Source organism: Mauremys reevesii, linkage group 8 (assembly GCF_016161935.1).
Source record: "Mauremys reevesii isolate NIE-2019 linkage group 8, ASM1616193v1, whole genome shotgun sequence".
In the NCBI taxonomy this organism is placed as follows: Eukaryota; Metazoa; Chordata; order Testudines; family Geoemydidae; genus Mauremys; species Mauremys reevesii.
The window spans coordinates 63,444,095-63,467,340 of record NC_052630.1 but is presented as its reverse complement, the minus strand read 5'-3'; the positions used below and the strand labels follow the sequence as shown (position 1 = coordinate 63,467,340).

Genomic DNA, 23,246 nt, shown 5'->3' with positions numbered 1-23,246 from the left:
ACTATAATAACTTGACATTACAATAAAATCTTTAGTATTGCTGGATTAGAGGCGACAAATCATTAACAGTAGCAAAGATGTGTTGAAGAAAAAAAGTCATTCCTGACAAATATAATTTGATAGAATTATAAAGTTAATGGGTTTGGGACATCTATCCAGTAGAAGATGTAAATATATGGACATTCATGAAACTCATTTAATCACACTTTTTAAAAATATTCAGATTATTTTGATTATCAGCTCTTTCACCTGGATTTAAACTGGATCATATAAATGTATTGAATTGGTTGGATGTGTCCCCATTGGGTTTAAGTCCAGAAACTTTGTTAGAGAACTAGATAGCATGTCAATTAAATTCCCAAGCAGTAATACACCAACGAGAAGAGAGAAAAATCAACAAGGGATATTTGGTATTAGCTAAATGAAATTCAATTTGGAAAAACACAAACAAATATAAATTAAAAAAAACCCATCCAAACAGAGTTCTGACAGCTCTATTTTCCATTGATCTATTAATCCCAGATGTCCCCTCCAACAAGGCCTGGAACCCCAAGCATCTTTCAGTGTACTGTTGTTTTGTTAGATGCAGTGACCCTTTTTGCTTCATTGTGAAGATGGGATCCCCCTTCCTCAGGGTTTTCATAGGGCACTGGAGCTGGTAGGAAAATGCCACTGTGGCTTCAAATCTATGTGTCTTCCTTCCCACAAGGAAATGGGAGAGGGGGAAATGCTCCCTTTCCCATTGTAGCATGTGCTAAACTAGTCAATTTAGAATGTCAGCATGCCTGTTAGCTAAGCAACAGAGGACAGGATTTGTCCTCATGTTTCAATAAGACTTCCTGAAAATCACAGATTCTGTGCTGCAGAACTTTCTATTACTCAGATATTCAGTAAACTACAGTATGACTGTACATCTTGTAATCTCCAATATAGCTAATTATATTTTATGTAGATTAGCAGCTTCTGACTCCTTTAATAAACCCTCTTACATTTTAAAGGGAATATGAAACATTATCAACACAAAGTATTAATTCTGTCTAATGCCATTGGTACCTCCTTTGAGAAAATAATTTCACATTAGATGTTAGAACAGTCTAGGTAAGAGCCAGGAAGCATTTTGATAATGAATATTTTCCAACAAGGCATTGTGTTCTGGGTGCAATGTATATAATATATATATTATAGAGTTATTTAAAAGTACCGCTGTTTAGAAATGTAACACAAAAAGGTTTGGGGAAATTTTCAAAGGTACAGAGGAAAATTAGGCATCCAACTTCCATTGACACTCAATAAAATGCAAAAAAAATTCTGCCCTGTTATTAGACACTAACAATTTACGAGAACACACATCCCAACAGGATATGGAAAATTTCAGCTTGAACAGTTAGTCAAAGTTATAAAGGGCCTTATAATGGAAGATGTTGAGCAACCTTAATAATAGCAATACCAATCTCATGCAGAAAGAATAGCAAACTCAAAACAGGGCTTATTTCTCAGTAAGGGCCTGATTGTGTTCCCACTGAAATCAATAGCAATGCTCCTAGGACTTGGATGGCAGCAGGATTAGGCTCTGGGAGCACCAATCCATTTTTCCATAAGAGGATAAATTATACCCTAATTTAGTGTTATTTACTTGCCCTTTTTACTCAGCTCTGCTATTAGGAAGCATTTTCATCTCTTGTCAGGCAAAGTATTGTCTAGAAGCCTAATGATGCCACCTCCTCAGCATCATTAGGTTACTTGATGGAGGATATGATTTATGTATGTTGTAGAAGCATTTACTCCAGGGGACCTTTTTTAAAACAGCAAGAGCAAAATTTTGTTCGGTGGTAAATAGAACAGTAATGATAAGCTATTTGTTTTGTGTGGTTGATGTTTGATTTCCTGGAGATAGAGACATTTGGCTTTTGATCTAATGTCATTACATGCTTTTGTGATGAAAGAAATTAACAACTGACTAGTGTAGGGCACTATTGCATTAGCAAATACTGCTCAGTTGTGCTGTTAAACCTAGTGTGCAGTTTTCAGGTAATTTCATCTTTCAGCATTGCAAGAACACATTTCCTGGCTCAAACCAAAAGTAAATTTAAATATACAACTTTAAAATGTAATATTCTAGAGATGACTAATAAGAATCGAAATGTAAAAAATACTTTTATCGGCTCAACTTTGCTCAAGGAAGAACTTCTGTACCCACTGTTTTCTTGATTACATGTTCACACAGTGGGATGCTATAGGGGTCTCTTTGAAATTTGACTCAGCCAAACAAATTTAGTCCTTTGCCAAAAATTTAAGTAGAATATATGTACATGCATTCATTCTCAAGTCTTGCTGTCAAGGAATGCTAATAACACAGCCAGAAAGGCAACAGAAAGGCAATGTTCTGTGAATCTGAAGAATAGGGGAGAGGGATTGTTAACTAGTTATGCACAAGACAACTGACTGAAGATTTTTCTCATTTCTGCCTCTGCACTACAAATGATCCCCAAGTCTACTACACGCTGACTCAACTAAATTAGAATGCAACGTCTTAACTCCCATTAGCTTGAACGATGCAAGACTACACTCTGAGGATATGTCCCACAAGGTGCTGAGTGCCCTCAGCAGCTTGCCAAGCAGGAAGGGATACCTAGACATTGAGTTCAATGGGTGTGGGGTGCTACTGAACTCTTCTCATTTGTGGTTCACACCACTGGATAAAGCATTAGTGTAGCAACTATACTAATAAATAAAAAGGCCAACTGCAAGACCAACTAGCTTTATTCCTGAACACTTGTGATTGACGCACCTTGTGGGTATGCACCTAATACAGCACAGTTCTGTTGTGATGGGCTGTGTTCCCATCCCTCTACCATCCTACCCTTTTACATTGCAGCATTACTTCTGAGTTCCCTGTCTGTTGGTATTTTGTATAGCCAGTTAATGATTTATCCAAATAAGTGATTTGAATGGAAGTGTCCTTGAGATATAGCTAGCGCTCTCTCTCGCTCTCTATCTCTAAATAAAAATCCATCACCACTCTGATGTAACTCCCTCCCCTTCCCCACCAAATGAAGTTTTGTGCTTTTCCTGTTGGCTGTGGAGAAGCAGGTAAACAAAAACTATTCCCAGGGGGTGCTGGTATGAATATTAGTCTATGTGACAAGGTGTTCAGAAAAAGAAAGGTTTGGACATGTAGGTGGAGCTTAAACAGTTTCAAGGAATGTATTTATTTTACTATACAATAAAGAAAACTATGGCCTACACATGAGTACAGCAGAACTTTCCTCAGCTAAAGTAGAGGAGTGAACCATCAATTACATCGTCTTCTTCTTTTTCTTCCCTAAACTTTGCCTATAGAGGAATGTCACCCTCCATCTTCTTTCCAGGGAACCCTCCTCGCTACCTCTTGATGCCAGATTCATTCCCCAACTCCTCATAGTGCATCTGTCTTGTGGGGGAAGTAATTAATGCCCCACAGCTGCCCAAAGTTACCACCTTGCGAAACCTTTCATTCAGGGCTGAAGAGAATGATTTTTCCACCAGCCGGAGGGATAGGTTTCTCTTTTTCCCCAATTTGGCCAACTCATCATTCGTTACAAGCCCTGAGATATGTTTTTTTTCCCTTAAATCTCAGCTTTCATTAAAAGAGTTCCTTGCTGCCGAGAAAAGCCAATACTCCGCCAGGACTTGGATAAACCAGCAGTGCGACTCTTCACAATAATTTACATGTAAACTATTCTGACTACCACAAGCCAACCAACAATTACTAATAGACAAGCATGTTGAGTTTGGAGCCTGAGTGATTGAGAAGAGATTCTAATATATTGTTTGTGAACTGATGCAGTCCATAGAAAGACAAAAAACATTTCAAAACTGGTAGTCACTGAAGCTAAACAATACATGACTAACCCAAAGTTATAAATCTGCTTGCTAAGGAAAAAAGAAGTGGTGGAAAACAGCAAAGAGAAGAAGACAATCAGAAAGCAGAGTTCAATAAACATTTTTCCTTAACTGTCCCCTACAGCAAAGATCTTATACAAATTGTCGGTGGTACATTTGCAAGAAGAGGTGAAAAAAACCCTCAGGTAAGAAGCCTCTGAAGGATGTCCCTGAAACATCTATCCTAGCCTCTTTATTCAAGCCTTATAAAGGAACTCCAGGTAGCAACATGACAACTTCCAGTGAAAGAAGATTATTCAAATTCCTCATTCTGTTCCCAGTGAGGTCACCTGGAATTTAGTTCTAGATTTAATTGTAGTAATTTAAAGCTCCAAATGATTGATCAGAACTTCAGTTGTTTGCAATATTCTTATAGGATGAATGGAGAGATTCATGGGAAATACTTAGGATGGGCTTTTCAAAAGCACTCAACATCAGCTGAAGTCCACTTCTATTGAAATCAGTGGGAGTTCCCACTGGATTTCAAAGGTAGTTTAATTAGGACCACCCTGAGTGCTTTGCAAATCCAAAGCTGAGCTAGCCTGACAATAGCATTGTAAAACATGTTATTCTGCTTTTGCTGCAATTCACCATCCCCTTGTTAGTCATTTTATTTTGCCATCAGTTTGTAATTGTTTTAACCACTTCCTGAGTTCTTTACATTTCAATCAGCAAGATTTAAGTCAGTGGATTCTGGTATCTCCCCCTTCCCCCCCAATCACTGCCAAAAAAGGGATAAAAATACTATAATCATCACAATAATGTTAAGTTCATTTCACTAAAATTGTTTCATATTTGAAGTGTATTTATATTGTCTCGGAATGAAGCACTAGTGCTCTTGCCCTGTGGCACTGAAAGTGCAGATTTAAACTTGTCTCTACCTGTGGCAATAAGCACATTTGACCTTACCGATCAGTATAGTGGGTTGAGGATAACTAGACACATAGCAGCGAATTAATGACACAGCCCTAAAGCAATCACAGAAATGCTGCAGAAGCCGCAAACATAAGTGTCCTAGTAGGCAATATGCAAGCATCAGCATATCAAGTAGAAGCAAAAGGCTCATTTAATTTCAAACCCACCTGAAAAATGTGGGCTCAGAGGTTTGACACTAACATGAGCAACATTAGGTTTGCACTCTGCTTTGAGAAATTCTGATCACTACTGTTGGTAGTAATTGTCTGCTGGCATATAATCCATTTTTTTCAGGCGGCCATCTGCTCTCTTATTGGTGCTGGTGATAGAGAAGAAGAAACTTCTGTACCTCTTATTTTTCTTGTTTTCATAATAGCAACAGAGGTGGATGCTGTTTTCAATTTTTGAATGAAACACAGAGAAAGTCTACATGGATGTAGACTGCCTAAGACCCTGATCTTGCAAAGATTTATGCACCTGCTTAACTTTACTCTCACAAGTAGTTCCACTTCATGTGTGTAAGTCTTCATAGGACTGGGGCCTAAGTTTTTGTAGGATCAAGCCCTATCATTGGTAAAAGTGAAGACAAAACAATAACATACTTTTATTTCTTTTATGAATAGTTTCTCCACTTAAACCTGGTATGGATATTACAGTGATGGGTCCAAATTGTCATTTTAGACTATGTAACAGGAACACATGAGTCATGAAGCATCTGTGAAATAGTTCCCAAGTGACTCAAAACATGCAGAACCACATTAAAAAGTTTTAGCTCTAACAGTGAAAAAGTCTTAAAATCATGCTTATAAACATACAGCCAAATTTAACCCCTTGTAATTTGTGAGCCATGTAGATTATACATAAAACAATAAAATATACATATGTGAGCTTATAGACATTTTCATACTAGGATGCTACCATTACTGGTATTACAAGAGGGAATAAATACTCACATACTACATTATGAGGTGAGATTCCAACTTTAGAAGTCTTCTGGTGCAAAGCGCACAATATATTTTTTATTACATTTGAATATGTAATGATACCATGGAAATATTTTCTTCTTCCTTTGCTTTATATAGTAAATTCAGGGTTTCACTTATACTTTTATTTCTTTTTTGTACTCCCTTCTCAATTTTCTATAAAACACCGATTTGATCAGTCTAATGCAATTGTACTGGATGTGTGGGCTCTCGAATGTGCTCTCACATTGCAGCTGGAAGAACATTGTTCAGCTTGTAGCAGAGTACTACACAGCACAAGATCTACTTCAACAGTCTCTGGGAGGAAGTTACCTCTTCCCTTCATCCTCTGTGTGAACAAGATAAGAGAGCATGCCTGCTACTGTTGGTAGACAGACATGCGCTAGATATGCTCCAGCTAGCTTACTAAAAATAGCAGCATGTATATTGCAGGACATGTGACAGCATGGGCTACCTACCAGAGTAAAAGGTTTCATTGCAGCAGCATTGTCTAGCCATTCAAGTATGGACCTAGGGAGTCAGGTGGGCTTGGACTCAAGTGTCTAGCCTGTGCTTGCATGTACACACCGCTATTTTTAGTGTGCTAGCTCAAGCAAAGCTGGCATGTGTCTGTCTACTTGGGCTGGGAGGCACATTCCTAGCTGCACCGTAAACATATGCAAAGAGGCTAGATAACTTCTAGAATGGCTTCATCCTTTCTGTAAAAAGCAAGAGCACTACACACATCTAAGGAGTGCCTTTTCAACTGGCATGTGGCTTAGGATAGAACAAAAGTAAGGGGATGCTTTGGTAGATGTGAAGAGCTGATACAACCTTAGGGATAAATCTCAGGTATATTCTCATGGACACTTTGTCCTTGCAGAAAATGGGATGGAGGGAAGTCAGGATCCATAAATGACCTTAGTTCCCCTACCCTTTTTGCAACCAGGAAAGCCACCTTCATGGAAAGGTGTTGCAAAGAGTATGGTGTAAGGTGCTCAAATGTTGCTCCTAGTAGAGTGGATATGATCAAATTTAAGTTCCAGGCTGGAACTGGCTTGTCATTGGAAGGAAGACCTTAACTAAGTCCTTCAGGAACTGGGAAATGACCAGGTGTGAGAACATCTATGAAGGGTGAACCAGCTGGTGGAATGTACAGATGGCTACCAGATGGACCAAGACATCCCCAAGGAGTAAGAATGACAGGTAGTCCATCATGTACAGCACCCTTCTGCAAGTAGGAAAAGTTCTTGTTGACTACACCAGATCATGAACCTCTTCCACTTTGCTAGCATTTCCTCATAGACACATTCCTACTGCTGCTCAGTATGGCCTGTCCATCCTCTAAGCAGCTACTCTCTAGGTTCTACATCTATCCAAATGGCATGCCATCAGGCACAATGTGGATAGGTTGTAATGGTGAGCCCTCACTCTTGTCCTAATTCAAGAGGTTTCCTACCAGGAGAAGGTCATGAGGATGCCAGGCTGATAACATAAGATATCGTGACTGACAGACCCAACCTGGGGCTATGGGCATGACCTTTACCTCATCCTGCCTGATTTTACTTAGTAACAGAGGGATTAGATGAAGTGTGTCCTTTATGGGCCTCAACCACACAAGTATCATCCAGAGTGCCTAGGCTGCAACATCCCCTGCAGCAGAACTCCTTGCATATTGTGTTCATGTCCAATGCAAACAGGACAATGCCACACCAAAATACCTCCAGCAAAATCAGTCCATGAAGATCCCATTCATGCTCTATGGAAAAATTGTTTTTTTGAGGGTGTCTGTCAGGGTGTTATTAATCCCTGGCAGATGGATGGTAATCAGAGCCACCAGCAATAATATGCACCAGTACCAAAGGACAATGACTTCCATGCAAAGCTGCAAGGAATGTGCCCCTCCCTGCTTGTTGATGTAATGGCTGCCATAATATTGTCAGATAGCACAGCGAATGCAAGGGAGGAAATGGTTGCAGGACAACCTGATGGCTCTCAGTTCCAACATGTTGTTGTGGAGTACCAACTCTAAAGGACCATGTCCCTCGGGCCATCTGCTTCTCTGTTTTCCCCTCCCTGCAACTTATCAGGGATACATCCATGATCATAGATCTCAAGGGCAGCAGGAATTTGCACAGAACTCTCTCTCTCTCTCTCTCTCTCTCTCTCTCTCTCTCTCTCTCTCTCACACTCACACACACACACACACACACACACACACACACACACACACACACTTCCCTTGACCTCCCACTAGCCAAGGGAGTACAGGACACTCCAGGGAATCTAAGCTAACAACTAGAGGCTGTATCTTCCTGAGGTGTACGTCATCTCTATCTATAATTGCAAGAATTTGAGGTGAAGCCTCAAAAACAGGGTCACAGAAGTACTTGCATCATATGATGTAACAGGGCCAGTCAAGACCTCATGAGTTTTCTGGGGCTCAACTACTTTTGCTGTTCAAGCCTGCCAGTGAGTAAACAGCAGTCACCTGGCAACTGAGTCCAGTATTTCCCTGGACTTCCCCAGGTTCATCATGAGAACCAGCATCTTAAGTGTACCCACACTTCCTGGCAAGATCACCTCCTTAGGAGCCAATTGTCCAAGTAGAGATACACAGCCTTATCCTGTCTGCAAAAGAACCCCCCACCAACAACACAAACACCACATTGGTGAAAGCCCTCCGTGTCACTGAGATCACAAAGGGGAGCATCTGGTACTGGTAGTATTGCTCACTGGTGACAAACCTCAGGAATCTCTTGCATGCAAGGTAATTGCTCCCATGGAAATAGGAGTCCATGAGATCAAGGGCCACAAATCAAGTGAGGCGATGATCAATGATAGGGTCACCATTCTGAACTTCAGGTAGCAGATAAAACTTGTTTAAGCTCCCTGAGGATCAAGATCGGTGTTTGCCCCCCACCTGCTGCCCTGTCTTGGGGGGATGAGAAAATACCTCACATAAAGCCCCCCACCATTTGCTGCTAGAGCCACCGGTTATATCACTCCCCATTGAAGGAGGACTCCACCTCCTGCACAAGAACCCATTCATGAGGAATCCCCGAATGAGGACAGCAATGGGATCTGGAGTTAGAGATGAATGAAAACAATCTCTAGTACCTATCTATCAGTCATGGTCTCTGTCCAAAAGGATAGGGAAAAGAGGAGAACCAGAGGTGGTGCATGTCTCTCAAGAGTCCTGTCAAAGTGCCATTTTGGGAGCCAATGGTGGCTAGAGCATGAAGGACAATTGCCCCTAGGCTCTCCTCCTCTGATGCTTGTAAAGTGGCTCATACAGCCATGCATGGTGCAACACGGGTGGGGTTAGCCTCTGCCTGAACAGTGGCTTGATGGATTTGCACTTCAGCACAAGCATGTAGTTGCCAAGCATATGGAGCATGGCTCAGGAGTCTTTCAGCAAATGGAGGGACTCATCTATCTTCACACTAAACAGTTTGTCACATTCAAAGACAAGGTCCTCTACCACTGATTATACCTCCTCCGGGATCTTTGCAGAAGAGAACCATCATTGTGACTTAGCAGGGCTAATGAGAAGAAACTGAAACTATCTAAGTGCAGCTGTAAGTATGAGCCATACTTCCACCAAAGCAGAGTGTTCACAATCCAGAAAACTAAATTGCATAGGAATGGTTAAATAAGACGTATCAAAAGGAAAAAAGAAAACCATCTTTACTTACCAGAAAGTACCAAAAGCTCAGCCCCCACTGGTCCTAAAAACTGCAGCCCATATTTTGTACTCTTGTCAGGCTGACAGAAATCATAAATTGAAAGCACTGTGGCTAAGCATACAGGAAATAAAATGTCACTGAATCTTTGACTTGCACCTAACATGTTGCTGTAAAAACCGTAAAGGAAATGCTTCTGAGTGTTTTGGAGAAAAGAGGAAATGGGCAAAGTCAATTGCTTCTGACAGAATATTAAAATTAAAAACCCATAGAATATCTAATTCAGCATCCTTTTAGGTTCAGTGGACTATGTCCAGTGTACAAGGTAAAGCAAAATCTTGCTTATTACCCTCCCCAACCTGTAAGTGGGAAGCAGCTGCATTTTGCTTCGATAGTTCCTGTGTAAAGCAGAAAGTTTATACATGGTTGGCTTTCTTTACCATGCTGGGTATGTCTGAAATCACAACTAACTTGATACGCATTTTTGGAATTATGATGCACAGCAACTGATTTACACCCCAAAGTTTTGTGACTGCAATTTGGCTAATACAAATATGCAAGTAACAAAACAATATTAATACTTGAATTTCAGCTAAGGGGTGTTATCCTCGCTGCTTTTCCTACTGCCTCCCACTTACAGGTTGGGGAGGGTAATAAGCAAGATTTTTGTTTTACCTTGTACATTGGACATAGTCCAGTGAACCTAAAAGGATGCTGAAAATAGAATTTAAGGGGAAAGTTCTGACCACAGGTACATGAGTCAACCACAGAAGTGTCCTGGCAATGAACTGACATACATAACAGGTACATGAGATACATCTAAGGCTAGCCTGCTTGCTTATACATCTTTTCTTATAAGTTTCTTATATTCTTATGGGTTTGATTATTTGTTTTATTATAATAGGTTTTGTGACAGTGTACCCCATAAGGCTTTATGGGGTGGGGGAGCTCATAAATGTATGTATGATATAACTGGAATAGGGTTTTGCTACATATGCCATGTAACATATCTATGTAAAGGTTATGATCTACTGGTTATGTTCATCTAGTTGTATGCAGGCACCATTTGTGTGTTCAAAGTTATGAACATGGCTGTATAATTGCTTGATTTCTAAGTAGCCTTAGTTAGAACATTTGGTCACTTCTTGGGAAAAGACTGTGCAAGTTAGGTGCTCAATCAGGAAGCACTTAACAGACAAAAGAGCTTGGAAGGCTCCAATCCACATAAGAAGTCTTCCTGGAGACATACAAGATACCATGTGGACAATGGCTTCTGCCTGTAAAGACTGAGTCATGCATGGACATGTGACTTGCCCAGGTGACTCCAGAACTCCATCTTGGAACTGGACTTTGCATAGGAGAGAGGAAAGGGGTCTCCACCCACAACAGAAAGTCTATTTAAACCCTTGGGAGACCCCTCCATTTGGTCTTCAGCTGGCTAAAGAAGGAGCCTCTCCACCTCACCAGGATACTTAAAGGAAACTGAAACAAAGGACAGTAACTACAGGGGGTGTAAGTAATTGCTGGACCCAGGCTAAAAGAAGATTAGCCTGTAAAAGGGAGCATTCTAGAACTGGTGAGGCTCTTATCTGTATTCAGTTTGATTAGACATAGATTTGCACATTTTATTTTATTTGGCTTGGTGACACTTTATTCCTGTCTGTTACTACTTGGAATCACTTAAATCCTACTTTCTGTATGTAATAAAATCACTTTTTACTTATTAATTCAGAGTATGTGTTAATACCTGGGGGGAGCAAACAACTGTGCATATCTCTCTATCAGTGTTATAGAGGGTGAACAGTTTATGAGTTTACCCTGTATAAGCTTTATACAGGGTAAACCAGATTTATTTGGGTTTAGACCCCATTGGGAGTTGGGCATCTGAGTGTTAAAAACAAGCACACTTCTGTGAGCTGCGTTCAGGTAAACCTGCAGCTTTGGGGCAAGTAATTCAGACCCTGGGTCTTTGTTGGAACAGATGGGAGTATCTGGCTCAGCAAGACAGGGTGCTGGGGCCCTGAACTGGCAGGGAAAGCAGGAGTAGTAGTAGTCTTGGCACATCGGGTGGCAGCTCCCAGAGGAGTTTCTATGATCTAACCCGTCACAGGATTATAGGTCTACATTAGAGTATATTTTGGCTGTAACACAAGCCACCTGCAGGCCACATCCTGTATGTTGAGCTAAGGCAAAGTTAGTAGACATATGTTTGGGACCTTTCACCAGGGGCGGCTCTAGACATTTCGCCGCCCCAAGCATGGCGTCATGCCGCGGGGGGCGCTCTACTGGTCACCGGTCCCGTGGCTCCAGTGGACCTCCCGCAGGCTCTACTGAAGCCACGGGACCAGTGGACCCTCCGCAGGCACGCCTGTGGGAGGTCCACTGGAGCCGCGGGACGCCGCCCTCCCGGCGACTGGCAGAGCGCCCCCTGCGGCATGCCGCCCCAAGCATGCGCTTGGCATGCTGGGGCCTGGAGCCATCCCTGCCTTTCACCTAGATAGATGGTGATGAGCTAAAGCATAAGGTCCATATATAGCAGCAACCTTTAACATGGAAGATGCATTAAAGGAGGTTGGCATAGGGGCTTTCCTAAGTTCATCTGTTTAAACTTAACAGCTACATCACAACGTGGAAAGAACCTAAATGCCCCGTTAGGTCAGAAATAACAAATGTGATACCTAATCATAAAAGGGCCATGGTAAAAAATTGACATATATGATAATAGTTGAGATCATAGATATTACTAACCTATAGGAAAAAGACACTCCAATATTAGTAAGGTGAGGAAATACAAATAAGGAAAAAGGGGAAAAATCCCCTACTGAATATGCATTGAACAGAATGGTGTCAGTGTAACATATTATAAAAGTGGCATCCCAGCCTACGGGCGGTAGGAGAGAGAGAGAGAGAGAGAGAGAGATGTAGTCCTTGGAAGGTTCCAGAATGATGGGCACTCGTGATGATGGAGAAGGTGACGAAGAAGATGATGGCTCACATTTCAGGTTGTTCTACAGGAGATGGTGTAAGTAATTTGGATGTACAGATGTTCACTCTGTAGTATTCTATAGATCTTACTGAGTTGGGGTGTTTGCAGAGGTGAAAGTAAGCCCGCATGGCCTGGTACAGAGTACCGGTAAAAAATGGTGCAGTAGTGTACCAGCAAATAAGTGGAGCATTCAGTACTGGCTTACTTTCACCTCTTTTGGCTGCATAACAAAAAGTTCAAACTCAAAGTTAATAAAAGCTTGGAAAGGGAAAACTCATAACATTTGTTTGTTGTTTCTCTCCCTCTCCTCCTCCAGCCAGGCTTCCTGAGGAAGCTAGGCTCCATGTTCCTCCGACCCTCCCACTCAGCAGGAGCTCCCCTCTAGCTTGTAGCAGGGAAACTGGCTGAGGGAGAAGCCTCCCAGGTAGCATAAGAACAGTTTAAATGTAGCTGTTCACTCTAGGGTCTGAACTGAGGGATTCAGGGCTATTTCTGGCATCCTTGTTAATTTCACTCTCGGTTGTTGCTGGGAGCCGGGGTGGGGGAGTGTGAGAGAGACCAAGGCAGGGGCAGAATACAATAGGCATTTGACTGCACAGCTTAAATCCAGAGCTAATAAAAACCAGAGGAAGAGGAAAACTTACGGTCACATCCTCTCCTCCCTCCTCCTCCAGCCAGGCTGCCAACACGGCTAGGTTCCCTGTTCCCCGGACCCCACCCACACTCAGCAGGGGCTGCAGGGCTCCCCTCTAGCTTGGAGCAGGGGGACTGGCTGAGGGAGAAGCCTCCCCAGGTAGCCTGCTGCCTGCATAAGAACAGTTTAAACTTAGCTGTTCACTCCCTGGTCTGAACCAGGATTGGAGGCTATTTCTGGCATCCTTGTTAATTTCACTCATGGTTGTTGCAGGGGCAGGGGGTGACCAAAGCCAGGGCAGTTCTTTTCTGCCCCCTGGATGAGGTGATCTTCAAGAATATAATACACAAAAAATACAATCAAAATCAGGAACCATTTCCAAGTTCAAATCATGATAGATTTGAACTTGGAAATGGTTCCTGATTTTGATTGTATTTTTTGTGTATTATATTATTGAAGATTATTCCAATTGTAAAGTTTTATTTCAGACAGTACTGATAGTAGTAATAGTAGCTTTATTTTCTATATCTAAGTCATGCAATGGCAGGGATCCATGAAGTATGTAGGAGAGGTGGGTTGCTTGTGTTTGGACTGTACAGGTAAGAAATGTAACTTACTTCCACCCTGTCCCTGCCCCTTCTGTCTGAGGCCCTACCCCTTCCGGGAGGGGAGGGGAGGGGAGTGAGGCAGAGTGGGACCCGTACCAGTAAGAGCTGTATTTTACTTTCACCCCTGCGTGTTTGTGACTGTATTAAATGTATTAAACCATATTTGAAAATATAAAAGAATTCCTACAGTTAGTGTTGCAACAGTGAACATCTGGGTCTCCAACTATATAATAACTGGAATAATACTGGGCCTGATCTTGGGGCAAGAACCTGGCAACCCTCAAAGTGATAACTGGGTATTGTTAAGTAATCAGTGTAGTACGTCATTGAAGATCAGGCAACAATATCCATCTCAGAAAATCGAGCCACCAGAGCTTTACCTCATCAGTCAGGAACTGAAACTGTAGAACCTTCTTGATAAATTCAGTCAGCTTGTTGTAGATGGCCAAATATTGTTTTACTAATCAGCACTTGGAGACTGCACGCCATCATTGCTGTCACTGCCAGTGACTTGGGGGGGTGGGGAAAGCGGGGGGGGGGGGGAAGAGAAGGTGCAAGAAGAGGAATTTCAAACCCTTGGCAGGCACAAAATACCTCTAGTCAGCCCACTTGGACACAAACACACAACTGTGGCCTCTGTCTTCCAGAGTTTCTTGGACAGTTTGAGTATAGCTTTATTGATGGGCAGAACCACTTGCTCAGGCCTGTGCTATGTAGGACATTCAACAGTCTGGACAGAGCTTCCCAGAGAATTTGAAGGGCCTCTGTCACCCTCTTGGGCTGGATCTCTCCTCCTGACTGCTGCTGTAGCTCCTGGGGAGACTGCATGCACCCTTCTCCCCTCTGGGAGTCCCACAATTCCAGCCACAGTGAGGAGGGAGAGACATCAGTTGGTAGGGTCATGGACCTTCCAGGCTCCAATAATCTCATTGTGGGACCTCATAGGTGCAGGAACTCAGTGAGATGGGTACCACTTATATAGGGTGGCAACTCCTTTGCATGGGAATATTATGACATTCTGAAGCTCTGTCTGGGCTCGACCCCCATGAGCATCCTGTCAGGGAGTAGTCTGAGTATAGGTCTCCTCAACCCTGACATCCCCCTTTCAAGTCAGAGGACTGAGCTGAGACCAATGGGGAGCTCCCTGTACAGGAGGAGGAAATGACCTACCTCTGCTCATCAACCTTACCAGTGAAAGTCTGGCTCTACCTAGACTTTGGGGAGGGGAAGTGAAGGGTATCACAGAGAGATGGGTTTTGACTGGTGTCCTGACAATAGTGGTGAGTCTGGTTCTGGCAGTATCAGCAATATCAAGAAGTGGGCCACAGACAATGGAGTGACTTCCTCTTCCAAAACACAGATGGATCCATCACAGACTATCAGTCCCGATACATCCACCAGCAACACTGAAATACTTCCAGTACTGGGAGCATAATGGCCTTGCCCTTCAGCAAGCTTCTGGTCCAGTCCTTCCTGGTAACAGACAATCATGAAGTGGCCCAAGCCTGCACACAATGTGTCCCCTGACTTGGGATAGGATGGGAACTTCTGCCTCTTCTTGAAGAATCTGCCTGGGGAAAATTTCCCCTATTATTCTTACAAGAGAATCCATCTTCCTTCCTTCCTCTATCTACTCTGACTATGCTCACCCGAGCATCTTGGAGACAACAGGCAGAGAAGTGGGGTGGGGCAGAGGCCCTAGAAATATCTGAAGCTATGCACGAAGAAGTTGAAGTACTTGGTGCAGAGGAGAATCTTCCCAGTTAACATCAAGACCCACTGTCATGAACCTATCCATGAGGAATTGTCTGAACCAAAACTCCATTTCCGAAGAGGTCAGGCAGGCAAGCATCTGCAGATACAGTACCTGGAAGGGATGTGGAGGCAGCATAAACAGGAATCATGATTGTCTGTTACAGGGAAGGGCTTCTGGAAATCCACACAACTCAAAGACCAAGATCCTTGGCATATTCTCCCTGCCACTGGTTGCAGGAGGTAGGTGGTTCCTAAATGAGGGAACTGACCCGAGCCATGCTAAAAACTAGCTATTTCCAACTAATTTTGTAATCTATTTACAGAATAGCTGAAGAAGCACAATGCTCCTGATGCTCCATCTGAAACTACAAGTTTTGAGAAGGAACTGAAATGGTGGGGTCCAGCAGCCCCATATATACCTTGAGTGTGGAGCATGAAGCAGCTGGTGCACATACATGGACACTGCATGGAAAAATTCTCCCATCATGGGTGCATGTGCAACCTGAAATGCACTATATATAGGGATAAAACTTTTGAAGAAGAATCAATGTTAAGAAACATCTATAAATCATCACAATACACAGACACAAAGTACATTTGTAAGACTGTCTTCCAGAAGCTTTTCCCCTGACATCAACTGGCTTTGGGAAGGGAAAGAAAGCAAATCTACATGAATCATAGACTTTAAGGTCAGAAGGAACCATTATGATCATCTAATGTGATCTCCTGCACAACGCAGGCTACAGAATCTCACCCACCCATTCCTGTATCAAACCTGTGTCTGAACCACTCAAGTCCTCAAATCATGGTTTAAAGACTTCAAGGTGCAGATAATCTTCGAGCAAGTGACCCATGCCCCACACTGCAGAGGAAGGCAAAAAAACCCCAGGGCCTCTGCCAATCTGCCCTGGAGGAAAATTCCTTCCTGACCCCAAATATGGTGATCAGCTAAACCCTGAGCATGTGGGCAAGACTCACCAGCCAGACATCCAGGAAAGAATTCTCTGTAGTAACTCAGATCCCACCCCATCTAACATCCCATCATAAGCCATTGGGCATATTTACCACTAATAGTCAAATACCAATCTCATTATACCATCCCCTCCATAAGCTTACCAAGTTTAGTCTTGAAGCCAGATATGTCTTTTGCCTCCACTACTCCCCTTGGAAGGTTCTTCCAGAACTTCACTCCTCTGATGATTAGAAACCTTCATCTAATTTCAAGTCTAAACTTCCTGATGGCCAGTTTATATCCATGGAGGGAACTCACATTGAATTTTTGCCTGAGAGCTCATCTGAATATTGTTATATCCCTGCTGAGATGTGTAGGATCCCAAAAGACTGAATATTTTGGAAGGAGAAAGGAAGGTTTTAGCAGCTGAAGAACTATAGTTGGATCACTTGTTCATAGTGCCAAAGTAGGAAGGGTTTGAGATCCTACCATTTGTGTTTCAAGAGCAGGAAAGTTGGTTGTGGAAAGCAGGTTGCGGAAAGGAATTAATTATACAGGCAGGGTTCCCATGTGCAAATTGCAGGCGATGACAAAATGCCTTCTCTCCCCATTCCCACCCCCCCTCCTGCCATCCCCCCAAAAATCCAATGTAGTATCTGATATGGTTGCCCATTACCCTCAATGAAATTTGGCCATATGGAGTATCCCATATCATCTCATCCATGCACAGGGTACCAGAGATGACTTCTCACTCATTTCCCAGCAGCAATGATGATCAATTTGGCTGACCCAACTCCAACTACCATATATATATTTTTGTCATAAATATCCTGTGCTTTTCAGCTCTGCAGATTTTGCTGTTCTCAGAAAAAAAAATGTGATCCATCATTCAACAGCAACCCTTAATCTATGGTTGAAGTTAAACACAGAGAACAAATATATTTAACGGCTTGTCAAGAGCTAACTGTGGCATGGCATTGTCTAACTAGCACTGTCATTTCTTAAAGCAGCGGAGTGGTTGTTCCAAAATTATCTTAGAGTCAAAACTTACTTAAGCGGTGGGAGACAAAGTTTCATATTTAAGGTCTCAATTGCAACTCCTAGGCATATACTTCCTTAAAGGTTTGGGCAGAAAGGTGCACTGCTCTAGAAAGCTCTTACAGGTAGCGTGTCTAGGAGAGGCACAGGACTTCATCTGTTATGATTAGGAAAGAGTAATTTATCCTTTCCTTTCCCTCTCCTCCTCTCCACAGACACAGAAATTGTGCTCTAGGCTCATTTATGGCTCCACCATAAGCACTGTAAAGGGATCCTTATGCAAATGAGAATCAGGTCCAATGTATTTTAAGTCATTTTATAGTTTTTAAATCATCAGGTGATTTAGGACTTGATATCATTTTTTGACAGTACTACTCATGAACCAGTCTCCCTCTTCCTATGTGCCAAGCATCAGTTCTTCTCTCTCTTTTCTGTCACCTAGGGTTCCCTCACTCACGCCCTAGAACTCTGCTTCAGCTCTAGTGTCTCAATATTAGAATTGTCTGGAAAACAGAATTTGCACCCCATGAGAAATTCCAATTTTTTGGGGGCTTTTTATCCCTATCCAGGGGCAAAGAGCCACTATAATCAGATATTTAAAAATATATATATTTGAAAACAAAGTGAAAAACATTTTTGACCAAGAATTTTCTTGTCAAATTTCAATTTTTTTTAGGAAAAAAATTCAATAAGCCAGCTCTACTCAAGCATTTGTACACTACTTGTTAACCCAATTCTAAAACGCAATGAACATTCAGCTCTTGGGGGAAGTCAATGCTGATGAAGAATTCACAGGGTCCACATTTCAAGGTGGGAGAGGCAAAGAATCTTCTCTTATGTTCTGTCTGAAAAAGATGCAGAGACACCTCTAGCTGTAGGGCAGCTGTTATTCAAATATCCTTGTTAAACTTTGAATTATAATACAACCCACCTTGTCATAGCAGAAAAAGTAATCCTTGGTTAATTAGGGAAACTGCCATTAGCACGACTTCACTTCGTTGCAGTGAGATGGGAAGTTATATTAAAAAGAATATTTTTTTCCTAGATGCAGAGAAAATGAAACAGGTTTGCAGAACCAGTTTGACAAAAGAATTCCCAGATGTCTAAAAAGTACTGAAGTGTAAAAAATGCTAATATGTACCCTGAACAAACAATATCATCATCATACTCCGTGCTGAAATCCACAGGTACCTGAGGGGATATCTGTCTAAAAGCTTCATAAATACTTACCAAAAAAAAAAAAAAGGTGGGGGGAGACTTACATATGCATTCCCTAGCTAACAACAGGTTGCACTATAGTGACTTTTCATTTTAAATTTCAAAGAGCTCTGTGTTGAACAACCGCACTGGATACATTTCAAATGCATTTTTGAGAGAGGCTGGGTATGTATTTAAACTTATAAAAAAACTGAATGCAGTGATTCAGACCACAGAATACATCTAAATAACAAAGATAAGAATCATTCCAGACTTGAATAAGATTTAAAAAAAAAAAAAAGGACTTCAGATTAGCCACTTGAAGAGGAATAGTATGTCTGGCCACAAGATATGCAAAACATTTTTCTTGTTAAGACCGCTAGTTGTTAAATTATGAATCCCTTGATAAATTTGGTACTACCTGACATGCTATTATGCTGTAAAAAATTATTTTTTTCCTGGAATGTCGTGATATCATCACAATGTAACAAGTTTGTTGATTAGCTCACACTGAAGTTTAGACTTAGATCACTTCAAATCAAGAGATCTGGTGTCTCTGCTGATAATATACTAAGGGCATGTATACACTGGCAGAGTTACAGCACCCGGAGTAATAGTGCTGCTCAGGGAGTGCGAAGGGAAACTGCTGTTGTGTGTTCACACTATCAGCTGCCTGCAAATAGCGTGTTCACACTTGTGGTGGTATTCAGAGCGGTGCACTCTGGGGAGCTATTCCACAGAGTATTTCTTCCTCTTCTGCTGCTAAGTGTTATGGGAAGATGGAGAGGGTTGTGGGGCATCCTGGGTCCTGTCCCAATGCCCTGTGATGCATTGCTTCGCATCCCAGAAATCCCTGTGCTTCAGTCTGCATTTGGAGCCATCTTTCAACTGTTTGTGTACTGCACGCCCTGTCTCTTCGGGCTGCAGGAATGGATCCTGAACTGTTGACCGTTATGCTGCTTGTTCTGACCAACATATCAAGAGTGGCAGTGGAGTTATTTCTTAAACTACAAAGGCAAGAGGAGTGCAACATTGATCTCACCGCGCGTACTAGCTATGACACAAGATTGCTTGTGGCATTCACAGAGGTGCTGACCACATGGAATGCTGCTTTTGGACTTAGGAAACAAGCACTGAGTGGTGGGATCACATCGTGATGCATGTCTGGGATGATGAGCAGTGGCGGCAGAACTTTCCGATGAGGAAAGCCACATTCATGGGACTGTGTGATGAGCTCTCCCCAGCCCTGTGGCACCAGAACATGAGAATGAGAGCTGCCCTGCTGTTGGAGAAGCACGTGGTGATTGCACTGTGGAAGCTGGCTACTCCAGACTGCTATTGATTGATCGCTGACCAGTTCGGAGTAGGAAATTCGACTGTTGGACTCGTGTTGACCAAAGCATGCAGAGCCATTAATCACATCCTATTCTGAAAGACCATGACTCTGGACACGTTTGTGACATTGTGAATGGCTTTGCACAAATGGGCTTCCCTAACTTCAGAGGGGCAGTAGATGACACACTGTCATGGACTCACAGATCGTGCCCACTCTTGGCCCTGTGTGGTCGGTGGCAGGGTGCCCCTTTCAGTGAGACAGCCCTTCCTGGGGGTCCACTCTCTCTCAGGGTCAGGACCCTCCACCTCCTGGATTCTCACCTCTCTGAGCCTTAGCACACCTGTTTCTTGCTGTGGGCCCTCTCAGGGAGTCCACACGCTCTGGACCCCCCAGACATCCTCATCCCTGAAGGGATTGATGCAACCCCGTTCTCTAGACCGGAGCGACTCTCAGCCAGCATAAAACAGGAGGGTTTATTGAGAGTTGGACACAGCACAGGAAACTCTCAGGGCCTTAGGCCTGGCCTCCCTCAGCACAGCATATCCCAGTCCCCCTGCATCCAGGTGGGCTCTGCCTGCTCCCACTCTCCAGCCCAGAGCCCCCCTGCTTCCCAGCTGGGCCTCCAATATCCCTGGCCCCAAGCCCCACCTCTGTCCATTGTCTTCTCTCCAGGTAAACAGGATAGCCTGGGTCTCCTCTCCTCTCCTCTCCGCCCTCCTCTGGCCGGAACCGGCTGGTCAGGTCACCGGGGTCCTCTCTTCGCAGCCCATTGTCCTCCCATTGGCCAGAACTGGCTGTTCTGTAAATATCCTTTCAAATTTTAAACAAGTTCACTTTGAATGTATTTACACACCTTGCATGTTCACATTAAGAAAAAATGATGCCCTATGCATGTATTTGATGAAGGAGTTTATGGAATAGTGTTTCCTATAGAAAAAAGAGGATATGTAAATCTGTAGTGCAAACCAACCAGGGCCAGAAGGAGGAGACATCCTGGGCTCAAACATTATGCTCACAAACTTCTCAATCAACATGAAGCAGTTCATAGCACCACATGGCTCTACAAGCAGCATTAAAATGCATTGAGCTGCATGACCCACCTTAGCTGCAAGTTTGGCAGCAGTGTTTCAAATGGGACTGCATCTCCGGAATGGGATGGATCGCCATGAGTAACAGTGTAACACCAGTGTTCCTCATTAGCTACATGCTTGATTCCACACATAAGTCAAATGTTGGTTAAGATATTTAAAGTCCTAAATAATATACCAGACTACATCAGGTCCACTCCTGCTAAAATGATCTTGTTTCTAGCCCTGGAATACTTTCCAAAAGCAATTGAGGGCCCATATCTACAGAACTTGTACCCAAAAGCAGCCCACCAGAGCTCTGATTTGGTAATCAGTCATAATATTAGGTGATCAGTCATAAGGCTTTTAATTAATGTCAGTCATATAAAGGTCAGGGTTTAAAACTTTAGACACAGATAAGTGGCAGTAATTCTGCTGATTTATTTATATGGGTAAGTCATACTACTTGTTACGTGTTTGTTTTATTAGATAATTCTCCACCATAGACAGAATCTCCTGTAAGAGGCTACATTCAGACCAAGACCATAGATTTAAAGAATGCTCTATCATAATACTAATTACTTGAACTATGTAATCCTCTCCATCAATGTTATCTTCAGTTAGGCATAACTGAACAAAACCAAAAAGATCAGTCTTCAAGAAAAATACACCTAGAAGTGACTTGAGTTCTCATATCTGAGCTTGGCCAGGAGAACACACCACTTAGATCTAAAATAGTGTCACACAGTAGGATTCTCTCCACCTGCCCTTTCCTCTGCCACCCTTGTCACTGCATGTGAACCCTTGCCTTAGCTCACTACACACACAGAAATAATTTCTATTTATATGAACGGCATCCTACATTTCTGCTGGCAGGGGCACCCATATCTCAGTTTCCCCCCACTGGTCTACAGACTCTGCTGCTGGAATGCCTTAATCCTCTAGGAAAACAAAACCTTTGGAGTACACAACAGGCCAAATGGAAATATCTTCTCACATTGGATCCATAAACAGTCCTTTTCTCTTTGACTACAGGGTTCCCACTCTTCCAAGAGGCACCACTGAGATGCAGTGGCCATCTGCTTCAAACATCCATTTCATTTTTCTCCTCATGTTTTTTTTAAGACAAGGTCAATTAAACCAAATAAAGGCAAAACAACAGGCTTTGCTGCATATCTTGACTAAGCAGTACTTCCCCCACACTGGGATTGCAGTAGAGATTCCTATAGGACATTCAGACTTATGTTGCCACCCAGAAAAGGAAACTGCTCACACCTGTTGTCATGTTTCTTCTCTTTCTAGTTTGGAGAGACAATTTCTGCTCATCCCTAAGCAAAAGCCATAGCTGTTTAATTCTAGCTCACTTGCCTTCTGAGCCCAGATGTCAACTCTTTCTTTAGTTTACTAACATAGCAGGTCCTCCATCTATCTCTCTTTGTAGCCTGATCCAATATGGGGTATGGTCACCCCCATTACACTCTCTTTCTCAATAAAATAAGACTGCAGCACAGTGACCACATTCTGAATATTGTCTTAAGCATCCATTTGCTTTCTTGCCTTTTAAACTGAGCATATTTTGATTTTAACCCCCCCCCCCCCCACTTCGGGGAAGCTAGTTAGATAGCTCAGTGGTTCTACACCAACTTACAACAGAAAAAAACAAGTTTCAGTAGCCCTCCCATCCAGCCATGAAGAAAGGAGTGGTCTCAACTCATGATTGAGAACCCATAGTTTTATACCACTCATCACTATATCACATTCACAGAGACAGAAATAAGAACTCACATTTCAGAAAAGATTCATCAGATAAAAAGTGTTTCTTTCTCCTTGTATGTTTATCAGATTCTGTGGGATCTTGGAGTGGTGCTCTGTTCTGTAGAGACTTTAGTCTGTATCCACAAAGGGACTTAGGTGTTGTGATGATGACAGCTGGTGTAAACTGCCACAGCTCCATTAACTTTAGTTGATCCATGCTAATTTATAGCAGCTGAAGATTTGTCCAGGATCCGTCTTTAAAGGCAAAACCTAATAACATCACTGCTCTGGTTCAAAAGTATCCTTTAGTCACACATCTCTACCCCAAATAAAGTAACAATACAATCTACCACTCAGATCTAGCATTAAGTCCATCTCTCATCTGCTGAAAACAAAAACTTGTAGAGACAGACAAGAAACTCTTCCCATCATCT

General features: G+C 42.6%; 2 long non-coding RNA genes across 2 annotated transcripts in view; both read right to left on the bottom strand.

Moving 5' to 3' along the window:
* Positions 1 to 9,648, bottom strand: part of LOC120370603 — a 122,274-nt gene extending 112,626 nt beyond the window's left edge. Inside the window, exon 1 of the long non-coding RNA XR_005583825.1 lies at positions 9,497 to 9,648. This is a non-coding gene — a long non-coding RNA (uncharacterized LOC120370603). The remainder of the gene's footprint in view (positions 1 to 9,496) is intronic.
* Positions 9,649 to 17,853: 8,205 nt separating this feature from the next.
* On the bottom strand, positions 17,854 to 22,979 carry LOC120370602. Its single transcript, XR_005583824.1, has 3 exons — positions 22,843 to 22,979; positions 18,389 to 18,498; positions 17,854 to 18,302 (listed from the first exon to the last, which is right to left on the bottom strand). It is a non-coding gene; the product is annotated as an uncharacterized LOC120370602 (long non-coding RNA).
* Between the last annotated feature and the right edge of the window lie 267 nt (positions 22,980 to 23,246).